This window comes from Piliocolobus tephrosceles, chromosome 2, assembly GCF_002776525.5.
Source record: "Piliocolobus tephrosceles isolate RC106 chromosome 2, ASM277652v3, whole genome shotgun sequence".
In the NCBI taxonomy this organism is placed as follows: Eukaryota; Metazoa; Chordata; class Mammalia; order Primates; family Cercopithecidae; genus Piliocolobus; species Piliocolobus tephrosceles.
The window spans coordinates 49,009,640-49,027,672 of NC_045435.1; the positions used below are offsets into that span (position 1 = coordinate 49,009,640).

General features: G+C 36.3%; 1 protein-coding gene across 1 annotated transcript in view; it reads right to left on the reverse strand.

Annotated features, from left to right (window-relative positions):
• SYN2 (synapsin II) overlaps positions 1 to 18,033 on the reverse strand; it is a 181,047-nt gene that overhangs the window by 102,433 nt on the left and 60,581 nt on the right. The window lies entirely within an intron of this gene.

The following is an 18,033-nucleotide window of genomic DNA, read 5'->3' on the forward strand; positions in this document are numbered from 1 at the left end:
AAAACAAACTAACTACATTATGGGACACAATATTATGGAATAGAATGTCAAATGTACATGAGTTTGTCTTATAACATTTTAAATATTATCTATCACTCAAAGCAAACCATTCAGTGCTATGCTGTCCTCTCCTGCAAAACCTTGGGATTCACTTTTCTCTATCATTTGGGGTAACTGTAGAGGAAAAGTTAGGAAAACATTCCCTAGCCAGTCTGTCAGTGGCACAATCAGATAAAGCATCATGACATCAATTAGGCCAAGGAACAACAGGAAGTAAAGTTTCATGTCAGGCTCTTGGCCAGGAATAACCTGCTATCCTTGATGTCATTACAGATGACTTCCTGTTCATGGGCTTCTAGCTCCATTCTCTTACTTCTAAGTTGCCAAGCCTCAGTTACTAAAACTTGAAAGTTAGTCCCACTGTCTTATTTTATAGCTAAAGACCCTGAAGCACAGAGGAGTGAACTCATTAGCTCAAGATCTTACTGGTAAGAAAGTGGCAGAGCCAGAAATTTAAACTTGGGTCTTCAGACTCTTCAAGCTTAGTATTCCTTCTACTACATTGTGTCATCTCTTTTTGGGGACTGCTCTAACTTACATGAACTTATTGCTTGTGTTTGATGCTCCCATGGGATCCTAGGTATGACCTGTTTCATTTATACATTCATAAAGTCAGAGGCTAGAGTTTCCTCACAGTCATTTATAAATAACACATTTGCAGAAAATGGCTTAAGCTTTCTGAAGACCACAGCCCTAGAGACTTCCTCTCTTCATCAGCTCTGGGTGTGGATTTCTTAAGGAGCTGCTGATTTAATAATTCATAAGGGCCAAGTAGCTATCAAAAGAAAAAAAAGTTCAAAATTAAATTTGCTAGTCTCAGAGAAATGTGTCTCCTGGAGGCCAAGTCAGATATCTAGGCAGAAATTATCTTAAAATGCTTTTAGTCTATTTCTTGGTAATCACAGCCTAGAGGGCTTTCAGGAGTACCTAGTGCTCACTGAATTCTATCTAATCTAACTCCTTCATGTTGTAGATAAGAAAATGAAGCACTACAAGTGACTGTCCAGAATTACAGAACTCTTTGGGAATAAGGGCAAGACTAAATCTCAACAGTCTTGAATCCAGCTCAGAATTTCCCCCTACACCCACTAACCTTGGGTAACAGCCAACCTCTATGACATGCCGACTTTTCTGTACTCTCTATGACTCCTCAATTATCTTCCCTTGACTCCCCCTAGACACTTAATGCCTTCAGGCTCCCTAGAGCCTGCTATAACACAAATAACCCAGGATTCCTCCAAATTAACCATTCCTGCTAGATTCTTTTCTTTAAAAAGAAAAAATTTAAACATAGTATCTCACTATGTTGCCGAGGCTAGCATCAAACTCCTGGGCTCAAGAAATCCTCCTGCCTTGGCTTCCCAAGTAGCTAGGACTACAGGCACATGCTGCTGTACCCAGCTTTTTTCTTTAAAATGTTTAACTGACAAATAATGATTGCATATTGATATGGCTTGGTTATGTCCCCACCCAAATCTCATATTGAATTGTAGCTCCCACAATTCCCATGTGTCCTGGCAGGGACCCAGTGGGAAGTGAAGAGACAACCATGGACTGGGAGAAAATATTTGCAAACCATACATCTGATAAGGGGTTAATATCTAAAATATATAAGGAACTCAACTCAATAGCAAGAAAACAACCCAATTTTTTTAAGTGGGCAAAGGACCTGAACAGACATTTTTAGAAAGAATGCACATGAATGGCCAATAGATACATGAATAAATGCTCAATATCTCTAATCATCAGGGAAATGCAAATAAAAATCACAGTGAGATAACATCTCTGATAACATCTCATATCTGTTAGAATCACTATTATCAAAAAGACAAAAGATAAGTGTTGGTGAGGATGTGAAGAAAAGGGTGCACTATTGGTGGGAAAGTAATTTAGTATAGCCATTTTGGAAAACACTATGGAGGTTCCTCAAAAAACTAAAAATATAATTACTGTACAATTCAGCTATCCCACTTCTGGGTATATATCCAAAGGATTTGAAATCAGTATGTCGAAGAGATATTTGCACTATGGTCATTTCGGCATTACTCACGGTAACCAAGATATGGAAACAATCTAAGTGTTTGTCAACCAATGTTGTGCAGTAGCTGTTTCGTTAGATTCAATCCCATTATGTATTTTTGCTTTTGTTGCCTGTGCTTTTGGGGTCCTATCCAAGAAGTCATTGCTCAACCTACGTCATGCTTTTCTCTTATGCTTTCTTTTAGGAGTTTTACAGTTTCAGATCTTATGTTTAAGTCTTTAATTAATTTTGAGGGTTTTTTTAATATATGATGTGAGATAAAGGTCCAATTTCATTCTTTTGCATGTAGATATCCATTTTTCCCAACACCATTTATTGAAGAGACTGTCCTTTCCCCGACGTGTGTTCTTAGCACCTTTGTTAAAATCAATTTATCATAAGTGCATGGGTTACTTTTTGGAATTTTTTTGAGACAGGGTCTGTGTCACCTAGGCAGAAGTGCAGTGGCATGAACATAGCTCACTGCAACCTCAACCTCCTGGGCTCAAGTGATCCTTCCACCTCAACCTCCCCAAGCAGCTGGGGCTACAGGTGTGCACTACAACCACCAGCTATTTTTTTTTCCTTTTTTGTAGAGGCAGGGTCTCACCACGTTGCCCAGGCTGGTATTTCTGGGATTTCTATTCTGTTCCATTGGTTGACGTGTCTGTATTTATGTGGGTACCATGCTGTTTTCATTAAGATAGCTTTAAAATGTATTTTGAAGTCAAGGAGTGTGATGCCTCCAGCGCTGTTCTTCTTGCTCAGGATTGCTTTAGATATTTGTAGTCTTTTACGGCTTCTTACAAATTTAAGGATTTTTTTTGCTATTTCTATGAAAAATGACATTGGAATTTCAATCGGGATGACACTGAATCTGTAGAACACTTTGGGTAATATGGATACTTTAACAACATTAATTTTTCCAATCCATGAACACAAGATATCTTTCCATTTATTGTGTCATCTTCAATTTCTTTTAGCAATATTTTATAATTTTTGATATACAGATCTTTCACCTCTTTGGTTAAATTTACTATGAGGTATTTTATTTATTTTTTGATGCTATTGTAAGTGGGATTGTTTTCTTAATTTCTTTTTCAGATAGTTCATTGTTAGTATATAGAAATGCTATTTTTGTATGCTGATTTTGTATCCTACAGCTTTCAAGTTTACTAAATTCATTTATCAGTTCGAATAGTTTTTTGATGGAGTTTAGGGTTTTTAAAATATATATAATATCATCAGCAGAAACAATTTCCCTTCCTCCTTTTCTATTTAGATATCTTTTATTTCTATTTCTTGCCTAATTGCTCTGGTTAGGAATTCTAGTATTACAATAAATAGAAGTGGCAAGAGTAGGCATCTTGGTCTTGTTCCTGATCTCAGAGAAAAAGCTTTCAACTTTTCACCACTGAGTATGTTAGCTGTGGGCTTGTCATATATGGCATTCATTGTATTGAACTACATTCTTTCTATAGCTAATTTGTTCAAAGTTTTTATCATGAAAGGAAGTTAAATTTTGTCAAGTGTTTTTTTTGCATCTATCAAGATGATGATGTGGGTTTTGTCCCTCATTGTTAATATGCTGTATCACGTTTATTGATCTATGTATGTCAAAATATCCTTGCATCCCAGAGATAAATCCCACTTGATCATGGTGAATGATCTTTTAAATATGTTGTTGAGTTTGGTCCGCTAGTATTTTGTTGAGGATTTTTGCATCTATGTTCATCAAAGATACTGTTCTGTAGTTTTCTTTCCTTGTAGTGTCCTTGTCTGTATTTGGCATCAGGGTAATGCTGGTCTTGTAAAACAAGTTTGGAAGTATTCCCTCCTCTTCCATTTTCTGGAAGACTTTTAGAAGGATTGGTATTAGTTCTTTAAATATCTGGTAGAGTCAGCAGTGAAACCATCAGGTCCTGGGCTTTTCATTGAAGGGAGACTTTTTATTACTTATTCAGTCTCCTTACTCATTACTGACTGTTCAGATTTTCTATTTCTTCTTGATTCACCTTAATAGGTTCTAGGTTTTTAGGAATGTATTTCTTCTGGTTATCCAATTTGTTACTATATAATGGTTCATAGACGTCTCTTGTGCTACTTTGTATTTCTGTGGTATCAGGTATAATGTCCACTCTTTCATTTCTGGTTTTGTTTATTTGCATCTTCTCTTTTTCTTTGCTAGTCTAGCTAAAATATCATCAATATTGTTTATCTTTTTAAAAAACCCAACTTTTAGTTTAATTGATATTTTCTATTGTTTTTCCAGTCTCTATTTTATTTCTGCTCTGATTTTTGTTATTTCCTTCCTTCTGCTAAGTTTGGGATTACTCCATTCTTTTTCTAGTTCCTTTGAGGTATAATGTAAGGTTGTTTATTTGAGATTTTTCTTTTTAGATATAGGCATTTATTGCTATAATTTCCCCTCTCAGGACTGCTTTTGCTGTATCCCATAAGTTTTGGTATCTGTGTTTCCATTTTTGTTTGTCTTAAAATAATTTTTATTTTCCCTTTTAATTTCTTCTTTGATCCATTGGTTGTTCCAGGGCATACTGTTTAATTTCCACATACGTGTTAATTTTCCAAGATGCCCTGTTATTAATTTCTAGTTTCATACCACTGTAGTTGGAAAAGATACACAATATGACTTCTGTTTCTTTATTGATTTTCTGTCTAGATAATCTGTCCATTGTTGAAAATGGGGTATTGAAGTACCTTACTATTACTGTATTGCAGTCTATCTCTCCCTTCAGATCTTTTAATATTCACCATATATATTTAGGTGCTCTGACATTGAGTGTATGTATGTGTGTGTGTATATATATATATTCCATAACAATCATATATATATGGAACCAATGGATCAAAGAATAAATTAAAAGGGAAAATAAATATACACATGATTCTTATGTCTTCTTGATGAGTTGACCTCTTTATAATTATATAATGACCTTCTCTGTCTCTTTTTACAGTTTTTGACTTAAAGTCTATTTTGTCTGATGTAAGTATAGCTATTCCTGCTCCTTTGCATGGCATATCTTTTCCCATTCCTTCATTTTGAGTCTACATGTGTCCTTAACAGTGAAGTGAGTCTCTTGTAGGCAACATGTATTTTTTTACCCAGCCACTCAACATCTTTTGGTTAGAAACTTTAATCCATTTAAATTCAAAATTATTATTATTATTAGGTAGGGACTTACTACAGCCAATTTGTTGATTTTTTTTTCTAGTTAATTTGTAGACCCTTTGTTCCTCTCTTCTCTTGCTGTCCTCCTTTGTGATTTAATGATTTCCTGTAGCAGTATGCCTTGAATCCTTTCTTTTTATCTTTTGTGTATCTACTATGAGTTTTAGATTTGTGGTTACCATAAGGCTTACATAAAACATCTTATAACAGGTGATTTTAAGTTGATAACAGCTTTGATCACTTACACAAACTCTAAACTCTCACTCCCTCCTCCATTTTATGTGTATAAGACAATACCAATTAATAAAAAGAGAACAAAACTCTCTAATATTTTAAAGGGCTTCTCAGGAAAAAAAGATGGAGTAGTCTGAATGATATCAAAAGATATAATTAAGAAAATTAGAAATGGTTAGGTATTATAGGGAGGTAGTTTTCATCTCAACATTATAAAAACATATTCAAAGTGATTAAATGGCTTAGGGACAGAAATAAAATCCTGATCAATGAAGAGTTTTAATTAAACCTTATATGGCTACCTAACAGAGATGCCATAAATAGGATTTCTAAATTATAAGAATGGGGAGAGATGTGTATGAACAAGGGGACTATTCCAGCATTCTCCTCTTCCTATCCCAACCCATGAAACACATTATATGGTCTCTAAGGATTTCTCTGTTCCTAACTTTGGTCATTTCTTACTTGGTAGGATGTTGGCAGCATATGGGATTGAATGGAGATATTGTGGTAATTCTGCTAGGCAGATGGAGAAACTAGGTTTTCCTCAATCTCAGAGGGATCCTGTCTCCAGACAGATTAAAACTAGCAGATGGTTAGGCTCCATCATTCTCACCAGAGACCACTGGGTAGAACAGATGATGAAGTGCCATCTTCAGTGGGAGCAGCAGCCCACACATAGGCTCTTTATACTCGGAGAATCATGACAGTCCACAAAAACAGAAGTTACAATGACATAAGAATTTCAGGAACATTAAAAAAAAAAAAAAAAAAAAAAGAATTTCATGAACATTATCACTTCTGGTGTTTTCTAAGGATTTTCCTAACCCTGAAGACTTTCCAAGTTTAAGGAGAAACTTTGGGAGGAAGGAATAAACTTTCCTGTTGTCCTTAGCTCTCTCCTTGAGTTTTCCCATTCCTCACCACTGCAGTTCCACCAACCCTAGGTAGGAAGCTAAACTCAAATTTTAGTCTGCAAGATTTGTTACCACCAATGCAAAGAGAGACAGAACTATTATTCACAAACATCCTAGGTAAAAAATAGAGATGTCTCCAAAAGATCTAATTAAAAACAACAGGCTGGGCACAGTGGCTCACGCCTGTAATCCCAACACTTTGGGAGGCTGAAGTGGGCAGATCACCTGAGGTCAGGAGTTCTAGACCAGCCTAGCCAACATAGTGAAACCCTGTCTCTACTAAAAATACAAAAATTAGCCAGGTATGATGGTATACACCTGTAATCCCAGCCACTCAGAAGGCTGAGGCAGGAGAATCGCTTGAACCCAGGAGGCAGAGGTTGCAGTGAGCTGAGATCGCACCAGTGTACTCCAGCCTGGACAACAGAGTGAGACTGAGTCTCGAGGGAAAAAAAAAAAAGAAGAAGAATGGTTAAATATTATAGGAAAGTAGGTTTTTCTACTTGGTATAATTAAGAACTTTTTAAAAATCAAAGAAATCCAATGGACTCTGTCAAGGGGCAGAAATATGAGAGCTAGGAAGAAAACTCTGAAATAAAAAAGTTCAACTCCTTTATAAATAGATAAGAGGTATTAAGGAGACAGGTGAAGAGTGACAATACTACATCAAAACTCAGGTATCCTGACTTCTAACTCAAAGCCATTCTTCTGTATAATAAAGGAGCAACATGGTTTTTTTAAAAAGAAACTATAATATATATCAGCGGATTATAAAAGCCCCAGATTTGAATAACAGTGAGTTTTCAGTGAGCAATGGATATACGCCCTCTAAAACTTCTCACACAATTTATTTGTAAATGCCTTTCAGTAAAAAGGTAATATTTACTTCTTAAGTCAGCCTATTTCTGAAGTTAGTACTTTGGCAAGGCTTTCCTAATATCAAACTTTGCAGAAAAGAGTTAATATAGCAAGCTTGAGACTGCTATCCTTACAAAAGCCTATTTGCAAATTTGGCCTTTGGCTGGCATCTGAGAACTTGGATTTCAGGAGGGATAATACAATTCTCAGGACTCATAAGAATGATTCACTGTGCCTAAACTGTTTATGCAATGTGCTTTATGCTGAATACCTGCTTTCCTCCTGCTCTCCTCCTGTCTGGAATTTTGGTATGTGCTAGGGTGTCTATGACAGAGGCAGAGGGTATTTATGTGACCAGGCCCAAGTAAAAAGTTTGGGCTCTGAGTCGAATGAACTTCCCTGGTAGACATTTCACCCTTGTCGCAACTTAGGAGGAATTAAATACATCCTATGTGACTTCACCAGAGGAAGACCCTTGAAAGTTCATGTTTGATTTCCTCTAGACTTTGCCAAATGCTCCTTTTCCCTTTGCTGATTTTGCTTTGTATCCTTTCACAGTATTATATCTTAGAGGTGACTATAAGCTGAGCCCTAGGTGTTCCCCTACTGAATCATCAAAAATGGGGGTGGTTCTGGGGATCCCCAACACACATGCTGATCCTAATTCTGTCTTCCTTAGTTTCTACCCGTTGGTCTTTCAGTTGTACACCTTAGAGCAAATACTAAAGTTAATGACAAACCAATAAGCACACAAAGAACGAACAACATGAGCTATAGGAAAGCTCACCAGAGGAAATAATACTTGAGTTGGGCCTTGAAGTAAGAGTGACATACAGACAAGTGGGAAAAGAGATTACAAATCAATATAGATATTCAAGTAAGCAGTGTGAACACAAGGAAAATCTGGGGATTGGTGGAAGAGGGGGCTTATGTGGTAGAAGAATGATGGATTAGATGGCTACTGAGAAAAATACTTCTGGGATTCTAATTCTCTAATTTTCAAGCACTGTTAGAAATCATCATTTCACTTACAGAACTTTCCTAACCCCAGAAATGTACAAAACATATTATTTGGGTCTATTACAAAGGACTGATCACTGTCTGAATTGCCTTCTCAAATATTCTTTCAGAACATTTGCAATTTGCATTGATAACAAAAAATAAATAAATTAAGGAAAGGAGCTGAAAGCTCAAATATCTAAAATGAACAATCTAATAATGTGCACAAAAATAAGGAATGCCAAAAAAGCAAATTGTCTTTCAGTTACCTTTTTATTATGGAAATACAAAATATCTGGAACAATAGCTCATTCCTTCAGAAGTCAACAGAAGGTAATATTAAGTATTTCATTTTCCTTTTAAGTTGCTCTTTTTGTGACTTCATATTATGGACATTCTTATAGCAATGCATTAGGAAAGGCAATTAATTGTGCATGCATAAATAAAAGGCAGATTTTCACTTGTTTATTCAATGAGCATTTTTCATGCATTTATATGCCCAGCACCATATGAGGTTAAAAGTGCAGATAGCCCTTTGACTAAACATTGCTGTTTATTGTCTTTAAAAAGCACTAAAATCTAAAATTCAGATGTGATAAAAATCTTCTCATCAGTGAAAATACATTAGCAGGTGATGCTGTTAAAAAAAGATAACTAATTAATCGTATTGTTTTCTAAACTATTGGCCTTCAGATTGTTAACGTTTTTCTTCCACCACAATTGGAACAGCAAGTACCCTAAAAAATTCTACTGGGATCTATCAATATTAGATCATTGAGACAGAAAATTAACAAAGATATTTAGGACTTGGACTCAGCTCTGGATCAAGGGGACCTGATAGATATCTACAGAACTCTCTACCCCAAAACAACAGAATATACATTCTTTCCAGTGCCACATGGCACTTACTCTAAAATTGATCACATAATTAGAAGCAAATCAGTCCTCAGCAAATGCAAAAGAACTGAAATCATAACAAAAAGTCTCTCAGACCACAGCACAAATTAGAACTCAAGATTAAGAAACTCACTCAAAACCACACAACTACATGCAAATTGAGCAACCTGCTCCTGAATGACTCCTGAGTAAATAATAAAATTAAGGCAGAAATCAAGAAGTTCTTTGAAGCCCATGAGAACAAAGTGACAATGTACCAGAATCTCTGGGACACAGTTAAAGCACGGTTAAAAGGCGAATTTATGGCATTAATGCCCACATCAAAAAGCTAGAAAGATCTCAAATCGACACCCTAACATCACAACTAACAGAACTAGAGAACCAAGAGCAAACAAACCCCAAAGCTAGCAGAAGACAAGAAATAACCAAGCTCAGAGTGGAACTGAAGAAGACAGACACAAAAAATCCTTCAAAAAAAAAAAAAAAAATCAATGAATCCAGGAGTTGTTGTTTTGAAAAAATAAAATAGACTGCTAGCTAGACTAATAAAGAAGAGAGAAGAATCAAATAGACAATAAAAAATGATAATGAGGATATCACCACTGACCCCACAGAAATACAAACAACCATCAGAGAATGCTATAAATACCTCTATGCAAATAAACTAGAAAATCTAGAAGAAATTGATCAATTCCTGGACACATACACCCTCCCAACACTAGGAAGAAGTTGAATCCCTGAACAGACCAATAACAAGTTCTGAAACTGAGACATTAATAAATAGCCTACCAACCAAAAAAAGCCCAGGACCAGATGGATTTACAGCTGAATTCTACCAGAGCTAAAAAACGAGCTGATACCCTTTCTTCTGATACTATTCCAAACAATTGAAAAGGAGGGACTCTTCCCTAACTCATTTTATAAGGCCATTATCACCTTATATCAAAACCTGGCAGAGAAACAATAAAAAAAGAAAACTTCAGGCCAATATCCCTGATAAACATTGATGCAAAAGTTCTCAATAAAATACTAGCAAACTGAATACAGCAGCACACCAAAAAGTTTATTCACCACAATCAAATTGGCTTCATTCTTGGGATGCATGGTTTGTTCAACATACTCAAATCAGTAAGTGTAATTGATCACATAAACAGAACTAAAGACAAAGACCATAGGATTATCTCAATAGATGCAGAAAAGTCCTTTGATAACATTCAACATAACTTCATGTTAAAAACTCTCAATAAACTAGTTACTGGGAACATACCTCAAAATAATAAGAGCCGTTTATGACAAACCCACAGTCGATATCATACTGAATGGGCAAAAGCTGCAAGCATTCCCCTTGAAAACCAGCACAAGACAAGGATGCCCTCTCTCACCACTCCTATTCAACATAATACTGAAAGTTCTGGCCAGGGCAGTCAGGCGAGAGAAAGAAAAAAAGGATATTCAAATAGGAAGAGAGGAAGTCAAATTGTCTTTGTTTACGGATGACATGATCCTATATCTTGAAAACCCCATTGTCTCAGCCCAAAAGCTTCTTAAGCTGATAACCAACTTCAGCAAGGTCTCAGGATACAAAATCAATGTGCAAAAGTCTCAAGCTTTCCTATACACCAACAACAGGCAAGCAGAGAGCCAAATCATGAATAAACTCCCATTTGCAATTGGTAAAAAGAATAAAATACCTAGGAATACAGCTAACAAGGGAAGTGAAGGACCTCTTCAAGAAGAACTCCAAACCACTGCTCAAGGAAATCAGGACACAAAAACGGAAAAACATTCCATGTTCACGGACAGGAAGAATCAATATGGTGAAAATAGCCATACTCCCCAAAGTAATTTATAGATTCAATGCTATTCCCATTAAACTACCATTGACATTCTTCACAGAATTAGAAGAAACTATTTTAAAATTCATATGAAACCAAAAAAGAGCTTGTATAGCCAAGACAATCCTAAGCAAAAAGAACAGAGTTGGAGGTATCACACTATTGGACTTCAAACTACATTAAAAGGCTACAGTAACCAAAACATATGGCAATAGCACAAAAACAGACACATACACCAATGGAACAGAATAGAGAACTCAGAAATAAGACTGCACAACTATAACCACCTGATCTTCAACAAACCTGACAAAAACAAGCAATGGGGAAAGGATTCCCTATTTAATAAATGGTGCTGGGAGAACTGGCTAGCCATATGCAGAAAATTGAACTGGACCCCTTCCTTAAACCTTATACAAAAATTAACTCAAGATGGACTAAATAGTTAAATGTAAAATCCAAAACTACAAAAACCCTAGAAGAAAATGTAGGCAATACCATTTAGGACATAGGCACAGGCAAAGATGTCATGATGAAAGCAACTGCAACAAAAGCAAAAATTGACAAATGGGATATAATTAAACTAAAGAGCTTCTGCACAGCAAAAGAAACTATGATCACTGTGAACAGCCAACCTACAGAGTGGGAGAAAATTTTTGTAATCTATCCATCTGACAAAGGTCTAATATCCAGAATCTACAACGAGTTTAAACAGATTTACAAGAAAAAAAACAACCCCATTAAAAAGTGGGCAAAAGACATGAACAGACACTTCTCAAAAGAAGACATTCATACAGCCAGCAAACATATGAAAAAAATCTCAACATCACCGATCATTAGAGAAATGCAAATCAAAACCACAATGAGATACCATCTCACACCACTCAGAATGGCGATTATTAAAAAGCCAAGAAACAACAGATGCTGGCAAGGTTGCGGAGAAATAAAAATACTTTTACACTGTTGGTGAGAATGTAAATTAGTTCAACCATTGTAGAAGATGGTGTGGCAATTCCACAAAGACCTAGAACCAGAAATACCATTTGACCCAGCAATCCCATTACTGGGTATATATCCAAAGGAATATAGATCATTCTATTACAAAGATACATGCACATATATGTTCCTTGCAGCACTATTCACAATAGCAAAGACATGGGATCAACCCAAATGCCCCTCAATGATAGACCAGATAAAGAAAATGTGGTACATATATACCATGGAATACTATGCCATCATAGAAAGGAATGAAATCATGTCCTTTCCAGGGACATGGATGGAGCTGGAAGCCATTATCCTCAGCAAACTAACACAGGAACAGAAAACCAAACACCGCATATTCTCACTTGTAAGTAGAAGCTGAACAATGAGAACATATGGACACAGAGAGGGGAACAACACACTGGGGCCTGCCAGGGGTTGGGGTGGGGGAGGGAGAGCTTTAGGAAAAACAGCTAATGCATGCTGGGCTTAACACCTACGGGATGGTTTGATAGGTGCAGCAAACTAGCATGGCACACATTTACCTATGTAACAAACCTGCACATCCTGCACATGTGCCCTGGAACTTCAAAGGAAAATAATTTTTTTAAAAAAAGAAAAAAATTCTATGCAAGGTTTGATTAAAATCTATGGCCATGCTTAGAGTTATTCTTATATGAATTTTCTTGGGAGTGAAACCATCTTAATTGGGTCACTGATATCAAGCTCAATGCTCAACTTTACATGTTAACCTAACTAGGTATGGAGACTAGATCACAGAGGAGATACTGCAGCAAGATTGCCCTGCTGCAAACTTGCACTGAGTAGTAAAGTTAATAAGGAAATAATCAGGGAGGAAACTGTAACTACACTTTCAACACTTCTCCCTCTCAAATTCTATCCCATTGGTCAGCAGCTGGCTCAGTCTTCCTTCAACACCTCTTCTTCCATCTAAAACCACACAATTTCTCAGGTCAAAGTTAACTTTAATCAATCTTGTTATCCAAACCATCTGTCACTACAGAGGCATTTGACATGTTGTAATCCGAGCAACATGGGCTATTCGAGTGACATCAAATTTGTTTCCAGAAGCAGTTTCAAATAGCTCTGTAATGGGATAGACCTGTGTTCAAAACACAGTTCTATCACTAATGAGCCATGTGAGATTGGACAACTTACTTAACCTTTCTTAGCTTTGGTGAGTAATAATACTTACCTAACAGAATTGTTGTGAGGTTAAATTAAAACAGGTAAAACACTTAGCATAGTGTCTAACACCTAGTAATGACTGATAAAAAGGTATGTATTATTAGTATGATTCCCTTGAAATCATTTTTTTCTCCATTCTCACTTCCCACGGTGATCATGTTACCTAGTAATGACTGATAAAAAGGTGAATATGTATTATTAGTATGATTCCCTTGAAATCTTTTTTTTTCTCCATTCTCACTTCCCATGGTGATCATGTTAGTGTAATCAAAAATTTGTACACACAGTCTGAGAAAAGAAATATAATTACTTCTAGGTTCAAAAAGCAATTACTCTATGTACTAAAACACAAGATTTTGCCTAACATTTTCATGGCTCATAGAGACAAGCAGAGTATCTGAAATCACTATTGAGAAAATTCAAGAAATGTGGTAATATGACTGCTGTTACTCCAGGAACTTATCGCCTCACACTGGTTTATTTCATTAGCCTCCCCACTAGACTGTTTTCCCCAACTCTAAAGGCAGCATGGCATAAGAAGAAAAAGCATGAACTTTGCAGCGAGTCAGGCATATATTCTAGTCCTGGCTTTACAACTTACTAGCTATGTGACTTGAGCTTGTTACTCTACCTTCTCTGTAAAGGTACCTCAATACTCTTATCTATAAAATGGTGATAATAATAGTATATACCTCACAACATTGTTGTGAAGATTAAGTGAATTAACATATGATCTAAAATATTTACAACAGTGACTGGCGAATAGTTAAGTATTCAAAGAATATTGGCTGGTAATATTATCAGCTATACGCTCTTTAAAGACAGTGACTAACTCATTGTTTTAAAAATCTCACGTGGCCTAGTGTTGCAAATAGGTATCATACTTGCTTTACTGAATAAATAATTTTTAAAAAGCATTTATGTACTCCTAATGCAATTTCAGAAATGGAAAGCATCCTTTAAATCACTGGCCATATACAGGATAAAATATTGCTCCAGTAATTCTTAATATATAAGGAATTTGTTATCAGGGAAGAGGAAGAACAGAATATCTTTTAAAATAATGACCCTGAAGATTTAATTTTCTAATTTAAAGAAAACTGCAAGGCTAAGAAGAAAGAAAATTGAGTAGCATTCACAGATAAATGTGGACTGCAGGTTATTTCATTCTTCTACTATAACAGCAAGGCACCCTTTTATTATAAGCCTCCACCTGTGTTGATTATTAAAAACCATATATCATAGCAACTGATATCATATAAATTGTACCCAAAGTAATTTTCCTCCAAATAGAATAACAGATTTCTCATTATATTATCTAAACATTTAATATAAAAGATTTTCCCTATAATCGCAATTCTATTTCTTTGGAGAAGATGAAGCTCCATGTTATGAAAACAACCTTTGTGACAACCTTAGGCCAATTTAGAATGCAATGACGCATAGGAAGCCATTGGGCTAGAAATAACACCTGGGTTTTCATATAAGCTGATCAACCACATCTTTAAGAACTTGGGCCAATCATTTTATGAGTCTGGGCCTTAGTTTCCTCATTTATCTAGTTGAAAAACCATTAATATTCACATTGTTAAAAAGTGGGGAAAGGATATGAACAGACATTTCTCAAAAGAAGACGTTCATACAGCCAACAGACACATGAGAAAATGCTCATCATCACTGGCCATCAGAGAAATGCAAATCAAAACCACAATGAGATACCATCTCACACCAGTTAGAATGGCAATCATTAAAAAATCAGGAAACAGGCCGGGCACAGTGGCTCAAGCCTGTAATCCCAGCACTTTGGGAGGCCGAGACGGGCGGATCACGAGGTCAGGAGATCGAGACCATCCTGGCTAACACTGTGAAACCCCGTCTCTACTAAAAAATACAAAAAACTAGCCGGGCGAGGTGGCGGGCGCCTGTAGTCCCAGCTACTCGGGAGGCTGAGGCAGGAGAATGGCGTAAACCCGGGAGGCGGAGCTTGCAGTGAGCTGAGATCCGGCCACTGCACTCCAGCCTGGGGAACAGAGCGAGACTCCGTCTCAAAAAAAAAAAAAAAAAAATCAGGAAACAACAGGTGTTGGAGAGGATGTGGAGAAATAGGAACACTTTTACACTGTTGGTGGGATTGTAAACTAGTTCAACCATTATGGAAAACAGTATGGCAATTCCTCAAGGATCTAGAACTAGATGTACCATATGACCCAGCCATCCCACTACTGGGTATATACCCAGAGGATTATAAATTATTCTACTACAAAGACACATGCACACGTATGTTTATTGCGGCACTATTCACAATAGCAAAGACTTGGAATCAACCCAAATGTCCATCAGTGGCAGACTGGATTAAGAAAATGTGCCACATATACACCATGGAATACTATGCAGCCATAAAAAAGGATGAGTTTGCGTCCTTTGTAGGGACATGGATGCAGCTGGAAACCATCATTCTTAGCAAACTATCACAAGAAGAGAAAACCAAACACCGCATGTTCTCACTCATAGGTGGGAACTGAACAATGAGTTCACTTGGACTCAGGAAGGGGAACATCACACACTGGGGCCTATCATGGGGAGGGGGGAGGGGGGAGGGATTGCATTGGGGAGTTATACCTGATATAAATGATGAATTGATGGGTGCTGACGAGTTGATGGGTGCAGCACACCAACATGGCACATGTATACATATGTAACAAACCTGCACGTTATGCACATGTACCCTAGAACTTAAAGTATAATAAAAAAAAAAAAATTCACATTGTTGTGATGAGAATAATTAATGACAGTACATATTCAGTAAGCTATGAAGTACTAAACAGATGTGCAATGATATAATTAATTTAAAATTAGTAATTCTGGGAAGGAGAATGGCATTTTCAAGTTTCTTTGATAACAAGAAAGAAACCCACTATAAATTACTTTAACAAAAAAGGAGAATTTATTGCAAGGATACAGGAATATGTCAGAGAACTCCAGAGCTGCACCTCTTGAGAAACTGGAATCAGAAACTGCAAAGTCATCAGGAATCAAATTTTCCCTCTCTCTCATCTCTGGCTTCTCGCTAGGTCCAACTAGTGTCTCTTGGGCCCAGTTTCAGGTTTCCAGGGGTTAGCCTGACTTAGATCCAGTGTCTACCCCTGGTCCAATCAACTAAATATAGGGAGGAGGAAGAGTCTGCATAAGGCAGAATTAAGACTCCTGTATAAATCCAAGCCACAGAACAACAAAAAAGAACAAATTTGAACATAAAAACAAGTATAAAAACTGGACAATAATAACACATAATCAGAACAAGACTGTGGAGTTGTTCTGGAGAAGAATAAAGAATCTGACTGAATTTGGACCTTAAGTCAACTGCAACTTTAAAATTTTAAGAGTATTCACTAACATAATACAAACAGAATATATAACTTCCAAATTAATGGACTGAAAAAAGAGTGGGAGGGCTTGTAATCTGGTAGAAGGCAGGAAAGAAAAAGAAAATGATAAATAGTAAAAACACAGTAGTGAGCATTAGACAAACAACAGAAATAAATCTAACATATCAGTAATTATAATAAATGTAAAATTTCAAGTTAAAACTAATATTGTCAGATTGATTCTAAAAATTCATTTATAGGCTATTTTGCAAGAGATACACGTAGAATAGATAAACATAGAAAGGCTGAAAGTAAAGGGATAGAAAAAGATATACCAGGCTAAAATTAAACAAAACTATATGATAGATAAAACAGAACTAATGGCAAAAAGCATTGATAGAGAAATAAAGAGGCCTATTATATATGATTAATAGGAGTAATCTAGCAAGAAGACAGAACTACTCTGTAACATGTATGGCCCTAATTCACAGCTTCTAAATATATAATATAAGCAAAAGTTGACAGATTTATAAGGAGAAACTGACAAGTCTACAATTGAAGTGGTAGATTTTAACAAACTTCTCTAGACAATTGATAGATTAAGAATAAGAAAATTACCAAGTACATGAATATTTATATAATAATTAGCAAGTTTGAACCAACAAATGATTTAGATACCAACAATTATACAGTACATTCTTCTTAAGCACATATGAAACATTTATAAAAATCAATCAATCCAAGGCTTATAAAGCAAGCCTCAACAAATTTCAAAGATTTTATCCTTGGCTCCAATGCACATATAACATAAATCACAAACCAATAGCAAAAATATTGTTTAATATTCTGTCTTTTGGTTAAAGATGACAGAATGAACACAAATAGTTAACTTTTTACCTCCAGAAATCCAGCTACAATAAATGTAAAGGGTTGCTTTATTTTTGGTTTTCTTTTTAGTTATAAATCCACAAGGATGAAGAGAATGGAAGAAGAAATTGCAGCAACAAAATTATGGATATTGGAGAATGGAGGGAGTGGTAACTGACAACAGATTTGAGAAAGCTGAGTTCTAAGCCAGCAGTGGGAAAAAGCAGCCTGGTTTATACCATGGAACCTCCAAAAGTCTCTGGAAGTGGTGTTATACATACAGGTGAGCTGATTTTTAAGAAGCACTTAGGCCTCTATGTCATATCCACTGTTGTACTTCACTGGGTGACTCATCACCTTGGTGCCCCTTAATCCATACAGGAAACCAGAATTTATTCTCTGAAGAAGTTAAAAAGCAGGGTTTTTGGCCTAGGGACCCCTAGACACTTTTGAAGATGCAGATGCTTTACTGAAAACATGTAGAACTAAGGGAAAACTTACTTTCTAACAGTTGAAAAAACCCAGTCCACTCCACACTGAAACTGCAGAATGCTGGGAGCCATGATTATACCCTTCCATGAAGAGTAATAGAGAGCTTTCTAAG